The 10,890-nt window shown below is 39.8% G+C and overlaps 1 protein-coding gene across 1 annotated transcript in view; it reads right to left on the bottom strand.

The window, feature by feature from the left end:
• The window catches only part of SV2B (synaptic vesicle glycoprotein 2B), a 55,938-nt gene extending 47,554 nt beyond the window's left edge, over positions 1-8,384 (bottom strand). The window contains exon 1 of the mRNA XM_026673024.2: positions 8,260-8,384. The gene's annotated coding sequence lies outside the window, so the exon portion shown is untranslated. The remainder of the gene's footprint in view (positions 1-8,259) is intronic.
• Between the last annotated feature and the right edge of the window lie 2,506 nt (positions 8,385-10,890).

Here is a 10,890-nt window from a genome sequence, read left to right on the forward strand (position 1 = left end):
TACACATTTCATGGTATCAACAGCTGGAAATGCTGATGGAGGCCAAGCACCATATAATTTCAATGATTAATGAGAAAATAGACAGAAGACTGGCAGCCTGATTTCTTAGTTGTTGTTTTTTTAAAGAGAGGAAGTTGACTTGCTGTCTGATAAATAGTAGCATAGAATATTTTTAATATGCAATAGAGTTGCAGCAATTCCCACTTCTGACAGTAATCTAAGCTGGATGCCTGCAGAGCACACCAAAGCTTAACTCACTGCAATACAAGAAGCCAATCGATAGCACTATTTTAAATGGAATTCGGGAACAGGAAACAGCAGTACAGTAAATGATTTCTGCGATGATCAGAGTCTCTACCCCCTTGGAGCAAAGGGGGAAGGGAAGCTAGGGCAGAGATGGGGCAAGGATGCTATCCATGCCCCCAAGAGGCCAGCTCCACCAGGCCTTCCCTTCTCCTGTTGTCCTTTCAACAGTCAATTCCCCCAGAAGTTTTGTGTTCACACAACACACCGGTCCAGATCATGATTCATAGAGGCATTTGCCTAAGAGGTTAGGCTGGTTTAGGGCAATGGTTAATGCGGCTCCTTGTGGCTTATTGTATTAAGCTAACGTAGTCCCTTGGGTTTGTTTCCATCCCTAGAATTGCCCATCTCTCAAACATAGCTCTGGGTGGTTGATATAGTTTTTTTTTTTTTTTTAAGTACAATATGGAAAATAAACCTGACAGTTAGAACAATTAATCAATGGAACAACTTGCCTCCAGAAGTTGTAAATGCTCCAACACTGAGAGTTTTTAAGAAGAAATTGGAGAACCATTTGTCTGAAATGGTATAGGGTTTCCTGCCTAAGCAGGGGGTTGGACTAGAAGACCTCCAAGGTCCCTTCCAACTCTGTTATTCTATTCTATTCTTTCATAATTCTATTCTTTCATAATTCTATTCTATTCTATTCTAAATACATTCCACAATCAATTAAAACACCAAGCAGTTGAGAAAGACATCATACCAACAGCGTGGGCTCAGTTGCTCTCTTGCCCCCATGACCAGGAAAACACACAGTGCTTCCAGCTTTCTGAAAGGTGAGCAGAGTCACTCAATGGATGAAGACACCTAATTACAGGTAATCCTCAACTTACGACTACAATTGAGCCCAAAATGTGTATTGTTAAGCAAGACAGCTGTTAACTGAGTTTTGCCCCGTTTGTAACTTTTCTTGCCACCATGGTTAAGTGAATCACTGCAGTTGTTAAGTTAGTAACATGGTTGTTAAGTGAATCTGGCTTCCCCATTGATTTCGCTTGTCAGAAGGTCGCAAAAGGGGATCACGTGACTCCCAGGAACACTGCAACTGCCATAAATACGAGTCTGTTGCCAAGTATCTGCATTTTGATCGTGTGACTATGGGGATTCTGGAACGGTCGTAAATGTGAAAAACGAACATAAGTCACTTTTTTCAGTGCTGTTATAAATTTGAACAGTCACTAAATGAATGATTGTAAGTCAAGGACTATCTACTTGCTACCTAGCAACAGATTACCTGCCGATGTAGAATTGGTATGGCCAAATATAATGAAACATGGCACTCATTTATTCAAAATACTGTGTTATAAAACAGCATAATTATTCAGTGATCAAAATTCAGCCAGTTATGTATTTTTGATCATTCCATGTCCCAGGGTCATATAATGAATAATTGTAACCTTCCCAGCCAGCTTCCAACCAGCAAACTCAAAGTCAAGGGGCAAGCCAGATGTGTTTAACAGCTGCAGTGATTCACTTAATAACTGTGAAAAAAAGGTTGTAAACTGGGACACTTAACAACTGTCTCACTTAGCAATTGAATTTTTGGTCTCAGTTATCGAGAACTATCTGTATATTTGCTTTACATGAGAACTATACATTTCTTAAAATGATATACATTATTGTTTGTTGTATTTTTCCCACTTGTTTTTAAAAAAGCACCTTCTTTGTGTGTGTTTCTCTTTTGACAATGCATGCATTTCTATTATAATTCATCTTGTGTTTTGCTTCTCTCTCTCTCTCTCTTCTTTTTACTCATTATTTTAAAAGCGATTTTGGAAAGGTGAGCCAAGACAGGCAGCCGGCTGTTCCCAGAGGCGACTTCAATTCCCTTCCATTCTGCAATTCTTGCAGTTGGGACCCTGTGATTTGGCATACTTAACAAATCGATTAATCCCCCTGTGATGGATTCCAGCACTTAGTCTTTCTGGAATGGCAAAAGGCTCTTGGAGGCTGGAATCCAAAGACCAAAGGAGACTTAAGACAAGAACTGTTAAGGGAGAGTTTTTTTAAAAAATGTTCAGGGAAGTATATTATCTTGTCTCTTGGCCACTGAGCACTGGCTCCTTTAAGGTAATTCTTTTTGGGAAAGAAAGTCTAGCCAGGGCCAGGTAAAAAATGACTCGTCATTGTCCCTCTCTTTCTCCAAGGACAGAATCCAGGCTCTGCACACCCGAAGAGCACTACCCACTTTTCTCATAAAATAATCAAACAGCTATAAACATGATTCATGGTTAAGGAGGAGGAAAAGTGGAAAGTCAGCCATATGTGCCAAAGGGAGATCAGCCATTTTTTTTTCTCCCCAGACAAGGTCATCTCTGAAGGCCACTGGGGCAAAGACCTACCAAGACCCTGTGATGTCTTTCTTCACAAACGGAAATAGAGGTGGTTGCTGCTTGGCAAAGCCAGGTGAGTTTGGGGTTTGGTGTCTGCAAGATGCAAGCAACCAGAGCCTCTCGTGAATAGCAAATGTCAGTAACTTTATTGTCCACCACCTATTCCCAAGAATCTCCCCAGACTTCTTGCCTTCCCCTAAGAATGCTGATTTGATGCTTCATGGGTCTTGGAGATCAAGCTTATGCTGCTTGCAGCTTTGCAAGGATTCTAAGCTAGGCCTTCTCTTGACCCCTCCTTCCAGTTTCCCAACATGGCTCCAGGGCTATGTGGATTAGGCCTTAGTGCAAAGGCTGAGCCTTCTCAAAGGTGGTTTATCCAATCAGGGAGAGTTAAATGCAAACCAGGCCACCGAGAGCAATACAACTGGCTGAGGCAGGCAAAAACAAACAAACAAACATTCAGCCCAGGCAGGAAAGGGAAAACCAGGGCCATCTTCAACCATCCCAAAAAGGACCTTCATTTCAAGAACACAGAAGAGACTGAGGAGTAAGCTAAAATGTAAAACAGCCAGTGAGAAAGCAAAGGATCTAGTCATTCTTCATTCTGCCCCAACGTCGCCCTGATGCAGGCAGGCAATGTTCCTGCCAGGCTGATCAAGCTTTAATGAGGCAGCTTTCCTGACCAGCTGCTCTCTGACAATCTAAAGAGAATAGGAATTTTTAATTTGTCTTTTTAGCCTAACCTTGAGAAGAAAGGAAAATAATGGGCTGATAAAAGGCACCTGACTGCAAAAAAAAACAAAAACCCATCAGCCCAAAGAGGGTATATTGGTGTCCTGAAAGATCCCAATTCTAAAATTCAATTCACCAGAAGGAAAAGGATAGAGGTTGAGCCCCCTCACCTGAGAACCCCTTGGCCAAATCCTAGAGTTCTGGAGACCAGATTCTAGAGTTCTACCTATTGACCAAATCCTAGAGTTCTGCTCAGAGCCATTCCTGCAGAGCCAATAGTTTTTCTTTTCTTTTCTTTTCTAGCAGGACTACCAGATTCTGTAACAGCTTTGTTCCCTATGCTAAACTCACAAGCTTTGTTTTTCTCACCATAAACATGTATACATCCGAACTAGACTGTGTTGTTTAGCTGTGTCATACAATATATGTGGGTATATATATATAATCTTGTATGTATTTATCTTGTCATGTTTATGTAGTGTAAAATTGGAGGTGGTGACCTTTTAAGAGTTGTATGAAACAAAAATTAATTTTTAATGTATGCCAATTAGCGTACATTCAATGTGAGAATAGTTGTCCTATTCTATTCTATTCCCTATTCTATTCCATGTTAGATTTCTCTTCTGCCTTTTATCTAGAACCTCATGATAACTGTAACTAAAATTGTACCATCATCTTTGGGATATGATTGTCTCTAGCCATGCAACCCTCTTGATCTTTTTGAATGCACTCCAGAGATCCGGATTAATCCTTTTAGATCCTGGCATGTTGAGTCACCTTGCCTCGTGAAATGAAATACTGCTACAGCACACATGTATTCTGAATCACCCAGTATGAAACTCCCCCGTTTCTGAAGCTCCTGACTGAAATGCAAACATCATATTGTTGGAGCTAAATAATTACATTACAAACAACAGGGTTTGTCTTCCTAGTAAACATTCAAAAGATAGTTTGTAATGATTCCCTCAAGCTTATTTTTAAGATTGTAATTATCGAAAGATATAAAGGTGTGATTTGACACTGAATGTTTCTTCACAGAATTATGTAAAAAAGATACTCTCTGTTTCAACAAAGCTTATATGTTTCATTGTGGTTGTTTGGATACAGATTCACTGCATTCTAAATGTTAATAACCCTTTGCGGAAAAAGGAACAGCTCTTACAGCTTTCTTTGTTAATTGGGTCAAAAAAAAGAATTTCAGTATGAGTAATTAAAACTACATAAATGGAATTCAGGCTCCTACACAGCTATTAAAAACAGACAAGTTTTCCCTGACATCTGGCTTCCCTATTTATTCCCCTACCTGCTCACCAGAAGAATTTTGTATAATATAAGAATTATTTTCTGGTTGATTTCTTCACATGCCTCAAACTTTGCACTGATGGTATTACCTAGTCACCTAATCAAGCATCTGCAAGCAAACTACCAAGTTCTGAGCAGCAAGGAGTCCACCAACTTTTCCTCTGCAGGAAGAGGCTTGATGGTGCAATGTTGCACACACACCAAAGGCTCAAAAAGGAGGCCCACAAAATCAACAGAACTAATGCCCAGGAAGCAGAAGAAAGTTCTGACATACAAGATGGATATCAAAGTGGTTTTTTTTTAATTCTTCTCCATCTAGTTTAGAGGCAGCCACTTAAAATCCAAGTTGCTTCAGGTGGTTCCAGGTAGGTAGGTGGGTAGGTAGGTAGGTAGGTAGGTAGGATACATAGATACGATATTGAGAGAGAGAGAGAGAGAGAGAGAGAGAGAGAGAGAGAGAGAGAGAGAGAGAGAGACTACATAGATATGATATTTAGATAGATGGATGAATGGATAGATAGATAGATAGATAGATAGATAGATAGATAGATAGATAGATAGATAGATAGATAGATAGATAGATAGATACATGCATGCATGCATACAATATTGAGATATAGATATGATATTGATAGATATAGATAGATAGATATGATATTGAGATAGATAGATAGATAGATAGATAGATAGATAGATAGATAGATAGATAGATAGATAGATAGGATATTGAGATAGATATAATATTGAGATAGACAGACAGACAGACAGAAGATAGATAAGACAGTGGGAAGAGAAAGAGGGAGGGAAAGAGAAAGAGAGGGAGAAGGAAAGAGAGAGAGAAGAGGGAGGGAAGGAGGTTAGGTTGGCAATTGAGGCAAGGAAGTTTCAGGTGCCCTATAGCAGATGCCCCTTCTGAATGTTTTTCATTGAATCCCAAAGAGACAATAATTTTTAAAAAGCAGGCTATTCATAGATAGCCTTCAACTGCTTTCTCACTAAGCATGTGGAAGAACATCACATCATCCCAGGGAGTTTCTCCAAAATGTCCACCTCCTTTGAAAGAATTGTTAAAAAGGACAACCTCTCCTGAGCTTTGAAAGAATTGTAAAACCTCTTTTATCCAACCTCATGAGACCAGTACAAACATAAAAATGCAAGGGATGGGAATTCCCCCTGATTCTACCTTGAAATACTTTCCCATTAGACATGTTCTCTCCACCACCCTGCACACTGTAACTTCCGCTCATTTGAAAGATCCCACCAGAAAGAAGATGTTCCCATAAATAGAATTCCAACTATAGTTTTGAATTAATAATTCAAATAATCCATACTTGCTTACTGATGGCTTTTCAGTAGAAGCAGGTTTGGCTTTAATTATTTAACCTTTTTTTTTACATTTGTAACTGAGTCAACAATTAGCCACAATCCTAAGTACATATCTCTAGTTGTTCAAGACTTTGCTGGTTTTGGTCAATAAAATAATAATAACAATTACCTCAACAGCCAACTTTTTAAAAAGGCAAAACACTGCATTTGCTATGCTGGTATTCTGGCACAGATCAGAAATATTTGTGGTCTGGGGCAATTAATTAAAGCCTGATTTGTAAATTGGCAAGAAAGATATATAATGTATAGAAATATATAATCATGATTCTATGGACCCCTCATTTTGTAGGTTTCCTTTTAGCCGTGTTAAAAACAAAACCCTCTTATAACCATTGCCATCTGATTGACAGAATAAAATAATTGCCCATTATCTTTTCTCTTCCACTTTCTGTCTCTCTCCTCCCCTCTCTTTTATTTATTTATTTATTTATTTATTTATTTATTTATTTATTTATTTATTTATTTATTTATTTATTTATTTATCCCAACAGAGTTACCAAGTCTGTTTCGCAGAGCCCAGTTTGAAATAACCACTGCAAGAATTAGCAACATCCAGCAGCTTAATAGAAAGGAGTCCATTTTAAATGAAGGTATATAAGCCTGTAACTACTGTATCTGAGCCGCCTGAAAACCTAATACAAATTTTCCCCACTAGGTTCAACAATCAGCAGTAAAAATGTGCTTGGAGGAAGGAAGGAAGGAAGGAAGGAAGGAAGGAAGGAGGGAGGAGGGAGGAAGGAAGGAAGGAAGGAAGGAAGGAAGGAAGGAAGGAGGAAAGGAAGAAAGGAAGGAGGAAAGGAAGGAAGGAAGGAAGGAAGGAGGAAAGGAAGGAAGGAGGAAAGGAAGAAAGGAAGGAGGAAAGGAAGGAAGGAGGAAAGGAAGAAAGGAAGGAAGGAAGGAAAGAAAGGAAGAAAGGAAGGAGGAAAGGAAAAGAGGAAGAAAGAAGGAAGAAAGAAAGAAAGAAAGAAAGAAAGAAAGAAAGAAAGAAAGAAAGAAAGAAAGAAAGAAAGAAAGAAAGAAAGAAAGAAAGAAAGAAAGAACTTGGCTTGAGGTGGTCATGGGAACCAATCTCTTTCTGGCTACTTTTTCCTTTGCATTTAATTCTCTATGACAGACTTTAAAAAGCTGGCCCTTTTTAAAACCCACATGCATAAAATGGGTTCTTGTGTGAGTATATAACTTGTCCTCTTTTAGTTCAGGCCTGGAACAAAGTCTTTCTGGAAGGATTACCCCATTCTCACAGCAATGTACCATCTGCCAACTGTGGTTTCCAGAGTCAGCATGAAGCATTACAGTGTCTTTATTGAGTTTAAGTCTGTTCTGCCTTCACTCAGGCCAACTTTTGCCATCTCGGGACATATCTAACATTCATTTTTACATTGTTTCTGCTTTTAAAAAACAAACATATCAAATCCTTGCAATTTTAAAACATGCATTTTACATTTCTAGGCATGGCATTTTCCTAACCCCATCTCCTACCCCCCAAAATAAAATTGTCAATTGGACGTCGGTAGCAATTTTAATCTAAAGCCTAATGGCATTCAGTTTGTTGGAAGTTTCCTTAGATGGATGGCCATTGTTGACTTCCTGCTTCCCTAAGACTTTTGTTTTTCCACATACGCTGCACTGAATAATTCTCTCCTAAATACAAATGAAACTGCAGCATCCGAAAGTTTTGTTTTGTTTTTTCTTTAAAAGAAAACCACCTTGTGGCATTTGTCACCGAGATTAACAGGTGACCTTTCTCCGAGGCATAGGGTCCGTTTACACTAAACTCCCCCCACTGAGCTGCTAACCAAATGCACCAAATTGCAGCACCGTAGTGTAAGAGCCTGGTGCTGGCATCTCAACGCATTTGTGCAGCAGCCCTTAGCGAGTAGCAGAGGAGCAGCAAATAACACACCCATCTTCTTTCTTAAAAGCCCAGATACACTTGAAGACGTTTTAAAACTGTCTTCCAAACTCCCAGCTATCTGACCAGATATGATCTTAAAGACCCCTTGTATTTCTTTTTTTGCTATCCAAACCGTTTCTTGGATAAGCTTTAGAGACTTTGCAAAATCTCACCATCATCTCTGTAGCCACTCCACCCTGCTGCCTCAGCAAAAAAATTTTCCAGTCCCTGCCACCCCGATGCGCTCCTGCCTCATGCAGAAAGAGAGAGAGAGAGAATACAGCTCACAAAAGAAGAAATATTTCTCACCCAAAGTAAGCAAATGTTTCCTGCCCAACAGCCAACACGTCCGCTTATTTGTTCCTCGGTTGTTTCTCCTTCTGTTTTTTTCAGCCGTCGGCTGTTCAGATGGAGCAGCCGGGGCGGGGCGGGGGGAGAGAATAGGAGGAGTAAATCTCTCGGAGAGCATCAACCCACTGAGGATGCGCGACCAGGTAAGGCGAGATGGAAGAGTGAGGAAGAAGTCCAAGCCACTCGCTTGGAGAGCAAAAGGGAGATTCCCCTCTTGTCGGATCCACTCCCACGCCACCCACTCGGCTGATTGTGGGCGAGTGGGTGAGGGAGTGACAAAGAGGCTGCTGGCGGATCGGATGAGAGGGAACGGGTTAGGGAATTAGAGCAGATGCGCAGCCTTGAACTTCCTTCGTCAGGAAATTGATGGTGCTCAGCGTGGGAGGATGGTGGGGAGAGACAATAGACTGTGTTAGAAAAGGAAGGTGCTTTTAAGGCATCGGCCATTCTGGGACTCTCTTTAGCCTTTGGTAATCTTCAGAGGGGGAGGAACTAGTGCCAAGCAGGGAAATACTCCTGCTGAATATTCTATCTATCTATCTATCTATCTATCTATCTATCTATCTATCTATCTATCTATCTATCTATCTATCTATCTATCTATTTGTTTTCTGAGGTTTTCGCGGGTATTTGTATGTGGATCTTTGGTTATTTGGGTTTTCTCCCGCCTAAAATTGGAAGTATCCTGGCGATGAAGTCTCATTCATCATCTTCAGGCTTTACCCCCACCCAATCAGAACACAGCCAAGCCCCCACCCAATCAAGTCACATCCCCACCAGCAGTTAAAAGGAAGAAGCAGCTGCAAGCTCACATCACTCCGAGAAGCACAAAGCCGAAGACACAAGCCTGAAGATGATGAATGAGACTTCATTGAAACGTCGCCTAGATACTTCCAATTTTACACGGGAGAAAACTATATATATATATATATATATATATATATATATATATATATATATATATATATATATATATATATATATGTTTTCTTAAGTTTTATGGTACTTACATGTATGGTGTTCGGCTTAGTTCGGGTATTTTCCCACGTCATTGTAGTTCTTTTAAAGTTGTAGCAACGTTTCAGCAGAATCTCATCTGCCATCATCAGGCTTCTGTATTGTGTCCGTCTGTGAGTCAGACTTTACAGTAGTTTCAGATTTGAATTTGGGGCAGCCTATTGCTGTGCCAGAATGGTTTTTCATCCTGATTGGTTGGGAGTCTTGGTCTGTGTTTATTGGTCTCGGAGTTTGCTGTGTTCTGCTTGATTGGTGTCTCTAATATCTTCTGTCTGTTTTTGGCTCTTTTTGTATCTTGATTGGCTGGCAGCATTGTGTTGCTTTAATGGAGGCTTTAGTGCAGCTTGGCGGAATGACGCCATTACCGAAGCTGCATAAAGGCCTCCATTAAAGCAACACAATGCTGCCAGCCAATCAAGATACAAAAAGAGCCAAAAACAGACAGAAGATATTAGAGACACCAATCAAGCAGAACACAGCAAACTCCGAGACCAATAAACACAGACCAAGACTCCCAACCAATCAGGATGAAGAAAACCATTCTGGCACAGCAATAGGCTGCCCCAAATTCAAATCTGAAACTACTGTAAAAGTCTGACTCACAGACGACAATACAGAAGCCTGATGATGGCAGATGAGATTCTGCTGAAACGTGCTACAACTTTAAAAGAACTACAATGACGTGGGAAAATACTCCAACCAAGCCGAACACCATACATATATATATATATATATATATATATATATATATATATATATATATATATATATATATATATATATATATATATCTTTGGTTATTCGGGTTTTCTCCCGCGTAAGATTGGAAGTATCTAGGCAACGTTTCGATGAAGTCTCATTCATCATCTTCAGGCTTCTGTGTTCAGCTCTGTGCTTCTCAGAGTGATGTGAGCTTGCAGCTGCTTCTTCCTTTTAACTGCTAGTGGGGGTGTGACTTGATTGGGTGGGGGCTTGGCTGTGTTCTGATTGGGTGGGGTGTGTTCTCATTGGTTGGGGGTTTCCAATCTTACGCGGGAGAAAACCCGAATAACCAAAGATCCACATACAAATACCGCGAGAACCTCAGAAAAAACATATATATATATATATATATATATACACACACACATACACATATACATACATATATACATATACACATACACATACATACATACATACATATACATACACATACATACATACATACATAGATATATAGATATATATAGATATATAGATATATAGATATATATATAAAAAGCAAAATACCGCTCACGGATCATCACAAAATCTCCAGAACTGTAAAGCCTACAAACTTGAAATTTGGCATGTATGTTCCTCTTGGCTTCTAGGTGCTCACTAAGAAAGGATTTTTCGAAATGACCATCAGAGCATTAGTATTTCTATATTATTAACACACTCTGATGCTAAGGAATTCTATCCTCCTCCCCACCTGAAAAGAAATGTGTTCCAAATGCAAAACAAAAGCAGAGAAGAGGAATTTCAATTTTAGTTTCATGGCACCATAGTAGGAACAGCTGAGCTAAGCCACACCCAGGCTCCTTGCTG

This window comes from Notechis scutatus, chromosome 11, assembly GCF_049901735.1.
Source record: "Notechis scutatus isolate UNSWTSFEM ecotype Mainland chromosome 11, rNotScu1.2, whole genome shotgun sequence".
NCBI lineage: Eukaryota > Metazoa > Chordata > Lepidosauria > Squamata > Elapidae > Notechis > Notechis scutatus.